Here is an 18172-nt window from a genome sequence, read left to right on the forward strand (position 1 = left end):
TTGAAGTATATAAAAACTTCACCATTGTTACGTGTTGTATGTTTGGTTTGGTATTCAGTTTGAAGATATCAAAACTTCACTGATTTAACAAAGTTCTGTTTTGTTTCCAACTCTACAGAAAAATGACGAATGAAAACCAAACTAATGGAAATGTTGCGGGAACGGGTGCTACTGTTACGAGTGTTGCTGCCTCGTCAAGCCGTTCAACTCCTGCTCATGCTATGGCACCAGTAGAAAAATCCGGAAAGTTTTCCGGTATTGACTTCAAACGTTGGCAAATGAAGATGCTCTTCTATCTTACTACGTTGAGTTTGCAGCGATTTATCAAGGAGGATCCTCCGGTCCTGGCTGAAGGCACTCCGGATGACGAACGATTTGTTGTAACTGAAGCATGGAAACATTCTGATTTCTTGTGCAAAAACTACATTTTGAGTTATTTGGAAGATAGCTTGTACAATGTCTATAGTGTCATGGAAACTTCAAAAGCGTTATGGAATGCGCTTGAGAAGAAGTACAAGATTGAGGATGCCAGACTTAAGAAGTTCGTGGCTGCAAGGTTTTTGGATTTCAAGATGATTGACACTAGGTCGGTCATAACTCAAGTCCAAGAATTACAAGTCATTGTGCATGACCTCCTTGCTGAAGGTATGACCCGAATCAATAATTTTATTAATAAGATTTATCTTGTTATTAATTATGAATTTATTATTGAAGGTATGGTCATAAATGAGGCCTTTCAAGTCGCCGCTTTCATTGAGAAGTTACCTCCGTTGTGGAAGGACTTTAAGAACTATCTAAAACACAAGCGGAAGGAGATGACACTTGAAGACTTGATTGTTCATTTGAGGATAGAAGAAGACAACAAAAATGCTGAAAAGAAGTCACGTGGAAACTCGACAATAATAAGGGCTAACATTGTTGAGGAGGCGCCACAAAATAAGAAGAGAAAGAAGGCTTCTGGACCAAAGAGTTACCCAAGCAAGAAAAAATTCAAGGGTAATTGCCACAACTGTGGAAAATCTGGGCATAATGCCGTGGATTGTCGTGCACCAAAGAATGATAAGAAGAAGAAGAATCAAGCTAACATGGTTGAAAATGCTGAAGAGATGGAAGACTTGTGTGCCATGTTGTTTGAATGCAACTTGGTAGGAAATCCTAAAGAATGGTGGATTGATTCTGGGGCCACCCGCCATGTTTGTGCTAACAAGGAGTTATTTTCTTCCTATGCCCCCGCAGGACCCGATGAGACAATTTTCATGGGAAATTCGTCTACAGCCAAAATTGAAGGAGTTGGTAAGATTGCACTGAAGATGACGTCGGGAAAAATTGTGACTCTAAACCAAGTTCTCCATGTTCTAGAAATTCGCAAGAATCTTGTGTCTATCTCACTTCTTGTCAAGAATGGATTCAAATGTATTTTTGTTTCTAATAGTGTTGTACTAAGTAAGAATGATGTGTATGTAGGAAAATGTTACCTGGATGAGGGCCTTTTTAAGCTAAATGTAATAACAGTTCCTATCAATAAAGTTAATGCTTCTTCTTACTTACTTGAGTCAAACACTTTATGGCATGCACGCTTAGGTCACATCAACTTCAAAACATTGCGGAAAATGATAAATTTAGAAGTATTGCCAAAATTTGATTGTATTAATTCCAAATGTCAAATATGTGTGGAATCAAAGTATGCTAAGCATCCTTATAAGTCCGTTGAAAGGAATTCAAGTCCTTTAGACTTAATTCACACAGATATTTGCGACATGAAGTCAACACCATCTCGCGGCGGGAAAAAGTATTTTATTACTTTTATTGACGATAGCACGAGATATTGCTATGTTTATTTACTTAATAGTAAAGATGAGGCAATTGATGCTTTCAAGCAATACAAGAGTGAAGTTGAAACACAACTAAACAAAAAGATCAACATAATAAGAAGTGATAGGGGTGGCGAATATGAATCTCCTTTTGAAGAAATATGTTTGGAAAATGGCATTGTTCACCAAACAACTGCCCCTTACTCTCCACAATCTAATGGAATTGCGGAGAGAAAGAATCGAACGTTGAAAGAGATGATGAATGCGTTGTTGATAAGTTCTGGTTTACCACAGAACTTGTAGGGGGAAGCTATACTTACAACTAACCGAATAATCAACCGAGTACCTCATAGTAAAACAAAGTCCATTCCTTATGAAAAATTGAAAGGAAGGAAGCGCACCTTGAAATACTTCAAAGTGTGGGGGTGTTTAGCTAAAGTACAAGTTCCTAAACCTAAAAGGGTTAAGATAGGTCTAAGAATGGTTGATTGTGTATTTATTGGATATGTAACCAATAGCAAGGCATATCATTTTCTGGTTCATAAATCAGAAAATCCTGAGATTCACGTTAATACGATAATAGAATCAGATAATGCTGAATTCTTTGAAACTATTTATCCGTATAAAAAGGAAAGTGAATTGACCTACCAAAAGTCAAAACGACCTCAGGAGGAAATAATAGATGGTATGCCTAATGAGGAAAATCCGAGAAGAAATAAACGTCAACGGACATCTACTTCATTCGGTCCAGATTTTCTGACTTTCCTACTAGAAAATGAGCCTCGTACCTTCAAGGAAGCAATGTCTTCCTCAGAAGCACAATATTGGAAAGAAGCTGTCAATAGTGAAATAGAATCCATATTGAGCAACCATACCTGGTAATTGGTTGATCTTCCTCCAGGTAACAAAATATTGGGTTCTAAATGGATTTTCAAGAAGAAAATGAAAGACGATGGTACTATTGACAAATACAAGGCAAGACTTGTTGTCAAAGGATTTAGACAGCGAGAAGGTCTTGACTATTTTGACACATACTCGCCGGTAACAAGAATTACATCCATTCGGATGCTAATAGCGTTAGCCGCCTTGTATGGTCTTCAAATCCATCAAATGGATGTAAAAATAGCCTTCTTAAATGGTGATCTAGAGGAAGAAATTTACATGAACCAACCTGAAGGGTTTGTGGTTCCGGGAAAAGAAAAGAAGGTGTGTCGACTTGTTAAGTCCCTTTATGGACTAAAACAAGCACCCAAGCAATGGCATGCGAAATTTGACCAAACAATGTTGTCAAATGGCTTTAAGATTAATGAATGTGATAAATGTGTTTACATTAAGAACGTTCCAAATCATATAGTCATTGTTTGCTTATATGTAGATGATACGTTAATAATGAGCAAAGACATTGCCGACCTTTAAGCTACTAAGCGTATGCTTGCTAGTAAGTTTGATATGAAAGACTTAGGAGTTGCCGATGTAATTCTAGGAATTAAAATCCAGAGGACTCCTCAGGGTCTAGCTTTGTCTCAATCACATTACGTGAAAATGGTACTTGAAAAATTCAAACACTTGGAATTTAGAAGTGCAAGAACTCCAATTGACTTAAACCATCATCTTATAAAGAATAAAGGTGAAAGCACGTCTCAATTGGAGTTTGCTCGTGTCTTGGGAAGCTTAATGTACATCATGAACTGTACACGACCTGATATAGCTTGTCCAATAAGTAAACTTAGTCGATTCACAAGTAATCCCAACAAACATCACTGGGTGGCAATGAAACGAGTTCTGGTATATTTGGAATATACCCAAGACTACGCTTTGCACTACAATAAATATCCTGCGGTTATCGAAGGATATAGTGATGCAAATTGGATAACCGGCTCAACAGAAACAAAGTCCACAAGTGGATATGTGTTTACTGTTGGTGGAGGAGCAGTATCTTGGAAGTCTTCCAAACAAACGTGCATTGCTCACTCTACAATGGAATCAGAGTTTATAGCTTTGGATAAAGCCGGTGAAGAAGCTGAATGGCTTCGAAATTTCTTAGAAGACATTCCGTTCTGGCCAAAACCTTTGGCTCCTCTTTGCATACATTGCGATAGTGAGGCTGCAATAGGACGGGCAGGGAGCGTTATGTATAACGGAAAGTCTCGTCATATACGACGAAGACATAACACCGTTAGACAACTACTTTCTAGTGGAATTATCACTATTGATTATGTAAGATCAAAGGATAATGTGGCGGATCCGCTTACAAAAGGCTTAACTAGAGAAAGGAGTTGAGAAGTCATCTAAGGGAAAGGGACTATGGCCGAGGACAAGTCAACGTGGCGGTAACTCTACCTAGAATTTTGGATATTCCGAGATCTAGGTTCAAGGAGCTCAAACAAAGTTGTGATTGACCGGTTCAACATTGTCGAAGTAAAATCTTTGCTCCCTTCTCGTGATGAAGACAATGTTCAGTAACAAGGATAGAACTTTACACGTTCTTTAATGATTACCTAAGTTTGATGTGGTATTTATCAAATAGTATCAATCTAAAGGATTACACGTTTAGGAATCACCTATGTAAGTGTGAAGTGGAAGCCGCTTCAATGAGAATTCTGTAAGGCCAATTCTCTACGCACTTATGAAACCAGGCGGTGTTCATGGCTGAAACGAACACAACAATGAGAACCAAAAGACGGTTAAGGGTTGGTTGTGTGACATATGGTTGTCTAGGTATACACTAAAGTTCGACGGTTCAAAGATATCAAATCTACCGATTGACCGAGTATATCCGACATATGTTCACTACGGAAAGTTCAAAGGGAAACCTACTTATCCAGATACAATTAATCCTTACTTGCAAATCACACAGCTTTCATCTATGATCATTCTTGTTACAGCCATTCCCATTCATGTGGGGGATTGTTGGACTTTAAAGCATTGGGCTTTAAAGACTTTAGGCATTGGGCTTTAAAGTCTAAGAGTGTGAATTGGGAATTGGTGGGAAATAAAATGGAGGGAAATGAAAAATTTGAATCAAGTGAGCTTTTGTCATGAACTTTGTCCCTCATTGGTGAGGGACAACTACATTTGTGTGTATATATATAGGATCACTTCTTAGAGCTCTTAAAAGGAGTTGAAGAGAATGAACCCTCGCGTCGTCGTCGCTCGCTCGCTCGGCTCGCTTCGGCTTCGGCTTCGGATTTGGATTTGGATTTGGATTTGGAATTGTCAAATGATCGAATCGATAAGATTATTTTTTGGACAAAATTTATTTAATTAATTATTTAATAATTAATTAAATGCCAGTCAATTCATTAACGGAATTAACTGGAATTCAAATTCACGCTGCCTTTGCTGAACGTTGTTTTTCCTCCTGAACAGACACTTTTTCCTGAACAGACATCACACCTCTTCCGATAATTGCCTATAAATTCTGAGGCATGGCTTTTTTTTGAAACTGAAAAATTGTAGAACTTCCTTCCTTCTGAATACTGCATTCTACTTCGCAGTCTCTCTCTCTCTCAAATTCGTAAGTGTGATTTTGCTCCATTCTTTGAGTTCGTTCGTATCCTGCAGTTTGTATTGCCACTGTTGCAGGAAGGTTTATTTCGTTTCATCCTGGGAGGATTTAATCCATTACCTTGGCAACGTGTGAGGGGGTTAAAATTCCTTAAGGACGCACAAGCAAATTGTGGACTCGGAATATTTCTTTTATAGTTTACTGTTTTTCCAGTTTATCTTCTAACAGTCTTTCTAATTTTGTGTTTTAACACAGTAGCGACAATAATTACTACTACCACTTTGAACCTACCACCATAACCCTTCTCTCTGTAATTGCAAACAAATTCCTTTTTGATCTTTTTCCCTTTGGATTTTCTTCTAACTCAGCTTCAGTACCATCCAAGAAAATAATATATTTGTGCTACATATCCTTCAACAACAATCTGTAGATCGTATTCAAATTCCTCTTTCGTTTCTTTTTGCTGTTCAATTGTTCATCCGATTAATTTATCTGTTCTTGTGAATTTCTACTCCTTTGTAATTAAGTAAAAAATCTATTTCTACTTTTATTCTTCTAGTGATTCTGGTTTAGTACTAATTTTTGTTTTTACGTTTTCTTCTTTCAGCTTGTGAACAGTGAGATTTGAACTCTGCCTAAATCGTGATGAAGGTAGTTGTGATATTGCGTTAGGGTTTTGTTGATTTAACTAAAACTTTAGGGACAGAAAAGAAAGAAGTTAAAATTAAGTCTGGGAAATTGTATTAATTGAATTTGAACTTTATTATTATTATCTTTTAATTTAATTATATTTAAAGTAATTTTTTTTTTGTATCATAGAGCTACTTAATATTTTTTCAGATGGTTTCGTCTACTTTAATTTGTGATACAGAGCCCTGGAAAGAGTTGAGTAAATAATTTCAAAATAAAAATATACTATATGTTTTAGGCTATATGAATGATGTAAAATATGACTTTTCTTGTTACACCCCATGTTTTAGTAGGTAAGAGTACGTCTTAAGTCAATTGATGTAAGCTCATAAATGAGATCATCTTTGAAAGTACATAAAGTAAGTTAATCATGTTACCATGCAGCTTACAAATATTTAAGATCATGAATACCAAGTACCAAGAGGGTTGGAAGGCTTAGAAGCTAAACGAATTGAAGAAAATAAGTTTCAATGAAAGTCGACAAGTTGGGAATGTTATAACATATACTTTTGGGGTAAGAATAGGGTTCTTACAATTATAAATAGAATATTTTATGATTTATTTTAGTCGTATGATAGACGTGTGTTATGTTTTGAAGTTAAACGAGCTGTGGAACAAAAGTGAGAAAAGGTCATCACAAGTTACTTTCATAAATGTGTTGAAACTTAGGTCAAATGTAGCTGAGATTTTCTCCGAATATACTTGGAATTAGGGGATTATCTACATACCAAATTGAAGATCTACGAGTCTAGTTTCTAAGGCATAAAACCGTTAGTCAATACGACATAGGAGTAGAGAGATATTTGCAGTTTCGCAAGACTGCGCATACTGCATATGTGACAAGTAGGTGTGTTACTAAAGCTTGTTGATGAATACATTTCGTGTGCTATATTAGGTCTCTTTGGGACATATTATACACCAAATTGAAGGTCTTGGAATTTAGTTTACAACTCTCTTAACCGTTTGTTCATACGACATCTGGATAAAAAGATATAAGCGTCAGAAGAATGGCCAATGCTAGGGTGCCAAGCTAGCACCTCTTTGACTTTTCAAAAGTTGATATATATAGGGTTTTAAATCGTATTTCTCCTCATTTTTCATAGAATACGACCAGAGAGCCCCCAAAAACTTACCCATAAGCTCTCTACAAGGGTTCCAAGAAGATTAACATCCCGGGTACGAAATCAAGAAGCGATAACATTAGAACAATCCCTACGACGTAAGTATCGCTATATCACCTCACTTTTTCTTTGTAGTATGCGTTTTAGAAGGTACTTTGATGTCGCCCAAACTCACACCACAAAGATAGGTAGTGAGGTGGTCGAAGCAATAGTAAAACCCAACGCGAGTCGGGGTCGAATCCTCATGGAGTTAGAAATGGGATTAGGTATAAACCTAGCGTAATTTTATAATGTGCCTCAAATTGCACTTCCACATTTTTGTTTGGTGTTTCTATTTCTACTTTAAGCTATTGATTACAAATAATAAACTAGAAGACAATGTTTTTGGTTGTGGTTATTTTTCAAAGTATAAAAGATCTAGGGTAGTGACGTCCACCTGGGTGGTTATCTAACGGGTTGTGAACTCTAGGGCAAGTTTGATTAGTCGGGGTTGTGATATATCAATCACACGCAATTACCCACTCTATACCCCTCGATAGTTTGAGTGATTTTGCCTAATTTGTATTTCTCAAGTCCAAATGGGTATTTCACAAATCAAGTGATATATGCTCAAGTCGGGTCTTACTATCTCTAGATTTGACTCTTTAATTGGGGCTATCAATTTCTTCAGTTCACCCTAATTTCTTGTTAGCCAAGTTTTCCTAGACTTAGTATCTCTTTCTCAAGTAGAGACTAAGTCAAATAGGCATGAATCAATGTTTGCAACCATCAATTCTTGAATACAAGCTTGAACAAGGCAAAATATCACTAACTCAATAACAAACAAGCCCTAAATCAAAAACCCATTAAGTACCCACACTAGGTTTGGGCCACAACCCTAGCTAGAATTTAGCTACTCATGAAAAATGAAGAAATACAAGAAGAAATTAAGATAAAATGCATAATAATTGATTAGAGAAAGAAAATCTAATGTTTAGAAGTTAATCTAGTACAAAATTACTCAAAACAACAAAGAAAATGGCTCAGGTGCTCTTCCCGAAACTAAACTTAACCATAAATGACAAAAAATTCTATTTATACTAAGCTGAAAATATCTGACAAAAATGCCCATGTGAAGGTTGTGCGGCCGCATAATTCTGGTGCGGTCCGCACAATGAGCTTCTGCGGCCGCACAATTATTGTGCGTTCCGCATTCCTAGAACTTGGGCTTGTTACTTCGGGGCTTCTGCGGTCCACATAAAAATGAGTGCGGCCGCACAAAAATGATGTGGTCCGCACTCCTTGACTTTGAACTTGAACCCAGCTCTCTGATTCTTCAATTCTGCGGACCGCATAATAATGAGTGCGGCCGCACTTGACATCCTACGGCCGCACAATTTCGGTGTGGTCCGCATGCTTCAGCTGGCCCAAAGACTAGTTCTCTGAATCTCCTCTGCTGTGGCTGCAATAGAATTATGCGGTCCGCATTGTTGCCCTTTTTGCCCTCTTTTGGCTCTTGTTCACTTTTGACTCCTTTATGAGTTGATTTTGACTTCTTTGGCTCGTTTCCCAATATTCCTGTACAGAAGCACATTTCATTAGTTCTTGGGAATACCTTTAAGCATTTTTGAGGTAAAACTCAAGTAAAAGAGAGCAAATAAACGGCAAAATTCCTACTTATCAACTCTCCCAAACTTAAGCTTTTGCTTGTCCTCGAGCAATTAAGGCGATTCCCACCTCCACTAGAAAAAGTGATATTTCAGTTAGCCTAAGGTGAATCAATCACATATCAATTGGGACCAACACTTACCCACAACACATATGAATTATCAACAATACAATGATTTGACTTTTTGAGTACCGTATTTCTAATATGACACTAGAGCATCAAGAGTTGACTCTATTCATCAAGGAAGCTCGCTCTTTCACGCTGGTCATTGTGGATCCCAAACTCCTCCTCCTCTAGTCTCCATTAGCAAATCTCATTTTAGAATGTAACACTTGAAGCAAGGATTGTGAAAAGTTCGCTCATCTCTATCAAAAAAACGTCACAAGTCCGGCTTTAAGTACCATAAGCTTGCCCCTTATGTAAATCACCACTAATGTAAGCTAACTCAACTTGAAATCATATAGGGCTTTTGCGGGATGTAATGAAGTCTTTTGGACCAAGTTAGGACTTGTTGGAATAGAATGGTTTCGTCTTTCTTTAAGTAACTCCATTTTCTCTTTTCGGCTCATACTTTCTCGGCTCTTTGAGTCATTTTCTTCTTCCTTGGGGGAACTAGAGAGACGTAATGTCACTCTTTCTTGATCATGACATTCATTTTTCTCCTTTTATATTTACTCCATGCCTTTCATCATTGTTTTCTTTGAATCCCTTCAACATTCTACCTTATTCACTTTCTTTTTGGAATATTTCATTTTTGTTCTTTCTTTCTTTTCTTTGCCTTCCCTTTTCTTTATTTATTTCTTTTCTTGTACCTTTTATCACTTTCAAACTCCTCATCTCTCCCCCAAACTTATGTTTTTGCCAATTGTTTCTCAAAAATGCTAAAGAAAGATCGAGTTCCAAGAGGGGGTCATTACAAAACTGATAAAGGCCTTTAACGTGGTTATTGAAAGAAAAAGGGCTTCGGCTCAAAGGGGTTGACTAGGGATATCACTTTGGTAGGCTATGGAAGATTTTAAATTTCAAATTGGATCAAGTAGAGCATACAATCATTTCTCAATCCAAGCTACACTTAGAATTTCGCTTAGAAACACATTCGGGGCAAGTTCTAGACCATTAGCACGGGTACTTGGACTTGTAACTAAACATCTCACCTCTCACGCTTCTGGATTGCTAAAGAGAATGGAGTCGAGGGCCCGCAACAACCTTATCTAAGATTGAGAATCACAAATGGCTCGATTTGAACCACTCGATTACTATTTAAGTCAACACAAGAGTCAAAAGGGTCACAACTAGAGCTATTTTCTGCCAACAACTTGTTTTTAACCATACGATCATAAGTAAATGTGTTGGTACTAAGTGAAGCATGCTTGAGGCCCTTTTATTCATTATACTATATTTGCCTAAACATAAAAGAAAATGGACTCAATCTGTGACGACCCAAAAGGGTCATCACTTGTTTTAAGTTAAATTCTATGATTCCGAGGCCTTCAAAACCTCATTTAGAGTCACCTCGATTTGCTTGCGCACAACCGGAAAGCTTAAATATGAAAATCTGTGAAAAAATGATAAATTTTGACTATAAAATGAATCAATTTGACTTCGGTCAACATTTTTGGTAAATGGACCCGGACCCATGATTTGACGGTCCCTAAGGGTCCGTAGGAAAATATGGGATCTGGGCGTATGCCCGGAATCGAATTCCGAGGTCCCAAGCCTGAGAAATGAATTTTTAAAGCAAATTGTTTTCTGAAATTGTTTAAGGAAATTTGAAATGAAATTTGATTTGAACGTGTTGGTATCGGGTCCGTATTTTTGTTCCGACGCCCGGTACAGGTCTTATATATGATTTAAGATGTTTCTGTAAAATTTGGTGAAAAACGGACGTCGTTTGACGTGATTCGGACCTAAATTGCTAAATTTGATACTTGATGAAGTTTGAGAAAAAGTTCTTGATTTTGAGGTTTGATTCATTGTTATTGAGGTTATTTTGGCAGTTTGATTGCACGGATAAGTTTGTATGATGTTGATTGAGTTAGTACGTGTGTTTGGTTAGGAACCCCGAGGGCTCGGGACTGTTTCGGATGTGTTTCGGGAAGTTTTGAACTTAAGAAAAATTGTAGGTTTTCAGATGTTGGGTTTCTGGTATATCCTTCTTCGCGTTCGCGGGAGTACCCACGCAAATGCGATGGATTAATTGTTGCTGAAGGTAAATCCTTCTACGCGTACGCGAAGCTCAGGCCGCGAACGCGAGGCAATGGGGGTTTATACCTTCGCGAACGCGGACCTGGCCACGTGAACGCGAAGGCCAAGTGGACCTGGACAAGGGGTGGGGTAGTTGCCTTACGCGAACGTGACTCGTTGGATGCGAACGCGAGGGCTCGAGAAGCTAAAGCTTCGCGAACGCGAGCCCGTCTACGCGAACGCGAAGGCTTAACCAGCCTGACCCATCGCGAACGCGAAGGGTCTGTCGCAATCGCGTAGAGTAAATTCGCCCAGTTAAATTTTAAATTTCCAGAATAGTACCCTTACGGGATTTCTTAAAAATTTCATAAACCCTTTCTTCTCCAAAGCTCTTAGGCGATATTTGAAGCATTCCTTCACCATAATCTCTTGGGTAAGTAATCTTTAACTTGTTTTCTTCATTTTCCATTAACCCCCACTAGATTTCTAGGTCTAAAACATGTAATTAAGGGTAGAAATTAGGGATTTGGGTAGAGTTAGGGCTTTTTGATTTATTTTAATTTAGACCTCGTTTTGGGATCGAATTCTGGAAGTAATTATATATTCAGGCTCGTGGGTGAATGGGTGATTTAATTTTGGTCCGAACCTCGTATTTTGACAAAGCGGGCCCGGGGTCGATTTTTTTTTGGGTTTTTGAGAAGAATGATTGGAAAGCTATAATTAAGCATTGGAATTGGATTGTTTAGCATTTATTGATGTTATTGAATCGATTATGCATAGATACGATTGTGGTGGAGCCAAATTTGAAAGGAAAAGCAGTGTTTGAGGCTTAAGTTGGCCGTGGAAGTTCGAGGTAAGTGTTTGGTCTAATCTTAGCTTGAGGGATTAGGAGTTGAGTCCTATTTGCTATGTGGTAATTGTTGAGTACGACGTATAGGCATGGTTACGAGTATCTATACATTGGTGTCTAGCATGCCCGTGAGTCTTTAAATTGTGAATATCTTGATTTTGTTGTATCTTTCATGCCTTGGTGATGATTTCTATTTGTTGTGAAAAGCTTGTGGAAGGAAATTGTGACCTTTGAACATCGAGGAGCATTGGCTCAAGTTATATTACAAATTGTGAAAGTATATGAGATGATTGAACCCTTTAGAGCACTGGCTCAAGTGGTAAAGTGAGTTATGAAATAAAAGTGAAAGAAAGAGAAAGAGTTATTAAATCGTTCCCTTGGCGGGACATTGTTGCTTTGTTGATTATCTCCCTTGTTGGGATGTTGAGATTATTGATGTTGTTCCCTTGTCGGGATTTAATTGTTTAATTGTGTTCCCTTGACGGGATTTCTATCATTATTTTGTTTATTTCCTTGCCCCCTTGTTTGTGATTGTTGTCTGGATGAGGAAGAGTGTTAAAGCACGAAGGGTGATGCCGTGTATTGTTTGCTATTGTGAGGAAAGAGTGTAAAGCACGAAGGGTGATGCCGTGCATTGTTTGCTATTGTGAGGAAAGAGTGTAAAGCACGAAGGGTGATGCCGTGCCGTACGATGTACCATTCCGTACCGATTTTCATTGATTATATGGTGAGGAAAGAGAGTAAAAGCACGAAGGGTGATGCCGTGCACAGCGTTATTATATGATTGATTTGGTGAGGACGAGAGTAAAAGCACGAGGGTGATGCCGTGCAAATTGTTGATTTCTGATTCTTGTTGATATTCTGGTTATGTTGTCGCTTTCCTTACTTGATGCTTTCTATTCAGAACTGTTATCTCCCCCGCAGCATGTTTCCCCCTCCCACATTGACTGGTTATTTTCTGTATTTATTTTCTGCTGTATATATATATATATATATTTGAACTGCATAGGTTTATTTGGTAGTCTGGTCCTAGCCTCGTCACTACTTTGCCGAGGTTAGGCTAGACACTTACCAGCACATGGGGTCGGTTGTGCTGATACTACACTCTGCACTATGTGCAAATCCAGGAGCTGCTTTAGGACAGTAGTTGGAGGGCTTCCTTCAGTCCACCCGAATACCCAAGGTAGACCTGCAGGTGCCCGCAGGCCCTGGCGTCTCCCTCTATCTCTATTCCTTGTTTCATTTTCTTTGTTCAGAAACAGTTTATTGCTTTTTCTTCAGACCTTGTATGTAGTGACTCTTAGACAGTCTGTGACACTGTGACACCAGATTTTGGGTATTTGAGGTTTTAGAAGTTGTAATAGACGTTTATTCCAGATATTTTATTATTATCTTCCACTTAATTATTTAAAGTTCCGCTGATTTTATGTTATCGCTCATATTTGTTAAAAAGAAGAAATTTGTTAACGAAGTAATTAGTCAAGTTTTGGCTTGCCTAGCTCCCAATAGTAGGCGCCATCACGACTCCCGAGGGAGGGAAACCCGGGTCGTGACAAGTTGGTATCAGAGCTCTAGGTTACATGGGTCTCACAGTTCACAGGCAAGCTTAGTAGAGTCTGAGAGATCGGTACAGAGACGTCTGCATTTATCCCAGAGGCTACAGAGTTAGGAAAAATCTCAAATTTGTTATTTCTTGTCGTGCGGTTTGGTTTCTCAACGCTAATTCAATTTCTACTCTGTTCTTCGCAGATGGCGAGAACACGCGCTTCCTCATCTACCGATCAGTAGCCCGAGCCCCCAGCAGCAGCTCCCGCGAGGGGCAGAGGGTGAGGCCGAGGCCGTGCTAGAGGCCGAGGTAGGGGCAGAGCTCAACCCCGAGCAGCAGCACCAGCAGCGGAGCCTCAGGTTGACTTTGATGACGAGGTTCCGGCTCCAGCAGTTTCGGTGGGCCCAACTCAGGTCCCAGAGGGGTTTATCGCCACCCCAGTTCTTCAGGATGCTCTGGTGCATCTAGTGGGCATCATGGAGAGTGTCATCAGGGCAAGTTTTCTTCCTATAGCACCAGCCGTCTCTCAGGTTGGAGGAGGAGCCCAGACTCCTGCTACTCGCACTCTGGAGTAGGTAGCTCCCCAGTTTCAGACTCCAGCAGCTCAGCCAGTTGGAGCGGTTCAGCCGGGTGTGGTAGCTCAGACTGGCGATGGTGCAGCCATGTCTACCGATGCTTTGTGGAGATTGGACAGGTTTACCAAGCTCTTCACTACTACCTTCAACGGTGCATCTACTGAGGATCCCCAGGATTATCTGGACAGTTGTCACGAGGTTCTTCGGAACATGGGGATTGTTGAGTCTAATGGGGTTGATTTTGCTACATTTTGCTTGTCTGGATCTGCCAAGACTTGGTGGAGGGATTATTGCTTAGCTAGACCAGCAGGATCGCCAACCTTGACCTGGGAGCAGTTGACACAACTATTTCTGGAGAAGTTTCTCCCTATTACACAGCGAGAGGCCTATCAAGGGCAGTTCGAGCGCCTTCAACAGGGATCCATGACTGTCACCCAGTACGAGACTAGATTCATATATTTGGCTCGCCATGCCCTTATTATACTTCCAACTGAGAGGGAGGGAGTGAGACGGTTTATTAATGGACTCATTCAGCAGATTCGTCTCCAGATGGCTAGAGAGGCTGGGAGTGAGATATCCTTCCAGGAGGCGGCCAATGTGGCCCGGAGAGTTGAGATAGTTTTATCACAGGGGGGTGGTCACAGGGCAGACAAGAGACTCCGTCAGTCTGGCAGATTCAGTGGTGCCTCGTCTGGAGGCAGAGATTCATATGGTAGAGGCCATCCTCCTAGGCCTTTTCAGTCAGCACTTCAGGTTTCTCACGGCTTCGGGTAGCCGTGGTCCCCAGATGCAGTATTTCGATCAGCAGTCCTATAGTGCACCACCTGCTCCTATTAGTGCACTGCCGCTTCAGAGTTTTCGGGGTGGTCATTCAGGTCGCCAGGGCCAGCAGTCTCAGCAGTCGAGGGCTTGTTAACTTGTGGTGATCCGGGTTACATTGCTAGTTTTTGCCCTCGAGCACCGAGCAACTCTCAGCATCAGGGTTCTCGTGCCATGGTACAGGCACCAGATGTTCCACAACCCACCTAGCCAGCTAGAGGTGGGGGTAGAGGTGCTAGAGGTGGAGGTAGAGGTACTAGAGGTGGAGCTTAGGCCGCTAGAGGTGGAGGCCAGCCAGCAGCAGGGCGACCCAGAGATGTGGTTCAGGGTGGTGAGGCCCAGCCCCGATGTTATGCTCTTCAGGCCAGGCTCGAGGCTGAGGCTTCAGATGCAGTTATTATAGGTATGGTTCTGGTTTGTGATAGAGATGCTTCAGTGTTATTTGATCCAGGGTCTACGTATTCGTATCTGTCATCCTATTTTGCACCGTACCTGGTCATGCCTAGTGATTCATTGAGTATTCCTATTTATGTGTCTACACCGGTGGGTGATTCTATTGTGGTCGATCAAGTCCATTGTTCTTGTATAGTGGTGATTGGGGGTCTTGAGACTCGTGTAGATATGTTGCTGTTAGACGTGGTTGACTTCGATATTATATTGGGGATGGACTGGTTATCACCTTACCACGCTATCTTGGACTGTCATGCCAAGACTGTGACCTTAGCTTTGCCGGGCATGCCTCGTTTAGAGTGGAGAGGGACTCCTGGTCATTCTACCTACAGTGTTATCTCGTATGTGAAGGCTCGGCGTATGGTCGAGAATGGGTGTTTGGCCTATTTGGCATATGTTCGTGATTCTAGTGCTGAGTTCCCTTCTATTGATTCTGCGCCCGTTGTTCGTGAATTTCCTGATGTTTTCCCTTCAGACCTGCCGGGTATGCCACCCGACAGGGATATTGATTTCTACATTGATTTGGCTCCGGGCACTCAGCCCATTTCTATTCCGCCATATCGCATGGCCCCGCCTGAGTTGAAAGAGTTAAAAGAGCAATTGCAAGACTTGCTTGAGAAGGTCTTCATTAGGCCCAGTGTTTTGCCTTGGGGTACGTCGGTGTTGTTTGTTAAAAAGAAGGATGGGTCAATGAGAATGTGTATTGATTACCGACAATTGAACAAGGTTACAATCAAGAATAAGTATCCGCTGCCGAGGATTGATGATTTGTTCGATCAGCTTCAGGGTGCCAGGGTATTTTCAAAGGTTGACTTGCGATTTGGCTACCATCAGTTGAGGATTAGGGCATTCGATGTCCCTAAGATAGCTTTCCGCACTCGGTACGGGCATTATGAGTTCTTGGTTATGTCATTCGGGTTGACAAATGCCCCAGCAGCTTTCATGGATTTGATGAACCGAGTGTTCAGGCCTTATTTGGACTCGTTCGTGATAGTCTTCATTGATGATATATTGATATATTCCCGCAGCCCGAAGGAGCACGAGCAGCACCTTAGAGTGGTTCTTCAGACTCTGAGGGACAGTCAGTTATATGCAAAGTTCTCGAAGTGTGAGTTCTGGTTGAGTTCAGTTGCATTCCTGGGTCATGTTGTGTCAGCAGAGGGTATTCAGGTTGATCCGAAGAAGATTGGGGCAGTCAAGAACTGGCCTAGACCAGCATCAGCTACAGAGATTCGGAGTTTCTTGGGATTGGCAGGCTACTATCATCGGTTCGTTGAGGGGTTTTCATCTATTGCAGCCCCGATGACCAGGTTGACCCAGAAAGGTGCCCAGTTCATGTGGTCGGATTAGAGTGAGGCGAGCTTTCGAAAGCTCAAGACAGCTTTGACTACGGCACCGGTGTTGGTTTTCCCACAGGTTCAGGGCCTTATATAGTTTTTATGATGCTTCCCGTATTGGGCTTGGTGCAGTGTTGATGCAGGATGGCAAGGTCATTGCCTATGCTTCGCGGCAGTTGAAGATTCATGAGAAGAACTATCCGGTTCATGATTTGGAGTTGGCAGCCATAGTTCGCGCATTGAAGATTTGGAGGCATTATCTGTATGGCGTGGCATGTGAGGTATTCACGTATCACAAGAGTCTTCAGTATTTGTTCAAGCAAAAGGAGTTGAATGTGAGGCAGAGGAGGTGGTTGGAGTTGTTGAAAGATTATGATATCACCATCTTATATCATCCGGGAAAGGCCAATGTGGTGGCCGATGCTTTGAGTAGGAAGTCAGCCAGTATGGGCAGTCTTGCTTACATTCCGGTCGGTGAGAGACCGCTTGCTTTGGATGTTCAGGCTTTAGCCAATCAGTTCGTGAGACTGGATGTTTCTGAGCCCAGTCGTGTGTTAGCTTGCACGGTCGCTCGTTCTTCATTATTGGAGCGTATCCATGATCGACAGTATGATGATCCCCATTTGTGTGTCCTTAGAGACACGGTGCAGCGCGGAGGTGCCAGGCAGGTTACCTTAAATGATGATGGAGTTTTGAGATTGCAGGGTCGAGTCTGTGTGCCTAATGTGGATGGGCTCCGAGAGTTGATTTTAGAGGAGGCCCATAGCTCCCGGGCGCCGCAAAGATGTATCAGGATTTGCGGTAGCATTATTGGTGGCGTAGGATGAAGAAGGATATTGTTGCATATGTAGCTCGGTGTTTGAGTTGTCAGCAGGTTAAGTACGAGCATCAGAGGCCTGGTGGTTTATTTCAGAGGATTGAGCTTCCCGAGTGGAAGTGGGAGCGGATCACTATGGACTTTGTTACCGGGCTCCCGCAGACTCGAAGAAGTTCGACGCAGTATGGGTCACTATTGATAGGCTAACCAAGTCAGCGCATTTTATTCCTGTGGCAGTCTCCTATTCTTCTGAGAAGTTAGCTGAGATCTATATCCGGGAGATTATTCGCCTTCATGATGTGCCCGTGTCTATCATTTCGGACCGAGGTACGCAGTTTACCTCGCGCTTCTGGAGAGCAGTTCAGCGAGAGTTGGGCACACGGGTTGAGTTGAGCTCAGCATTTCATCCCCAGACGGACGGACAGTCCGAGCGGACTATTCAGATTTTGGAGGATATGCTCCGAGCTTGTGTCATTGACTTTGGAGGTTCGTGGGATCAGTTTTTGCCTTTAGCAGAGTTTGCCTACAACAACAGCTACCAGTCGAGCATTCAGATGGCTCCTTATGAGGCTTTATATGGTAGGCGGTGTCGGTCTCTGATTGGGTGGTTTGAGCCGGGAGAGGCTCGGTTGTTGGGTACGGATCTGCTTCAGGAGGCCTTGGACAAGGTCAAGATTATTCAGGATAGGCTTCGTGCAGCTCAGTCCAGGCAAATGAGTTATGTAGACCGCAAGGTTCGAGATGTGGCTTTTATGGTCGGTGAACGGGTATTACTCCGAGTGTCGCCTATGAAGGGCGTGATGAGATTTGGGAAGA

The sequence above is a fragment of the Nicotiana attenuata genome, chromosome 10, assembly GCF_001879085.1.
Source record: "Nicotiana attenuata strain UT chromosome 10, NIATTr2, whole genome shotgun sequence".
Classification (NCBI taxonomy): Eukaryota; Viridiplantae; Streptophyta; class Magnoliopsida; order Solanales; family Solanaceae; genus Nicotiana; species Nicotiana attenuata.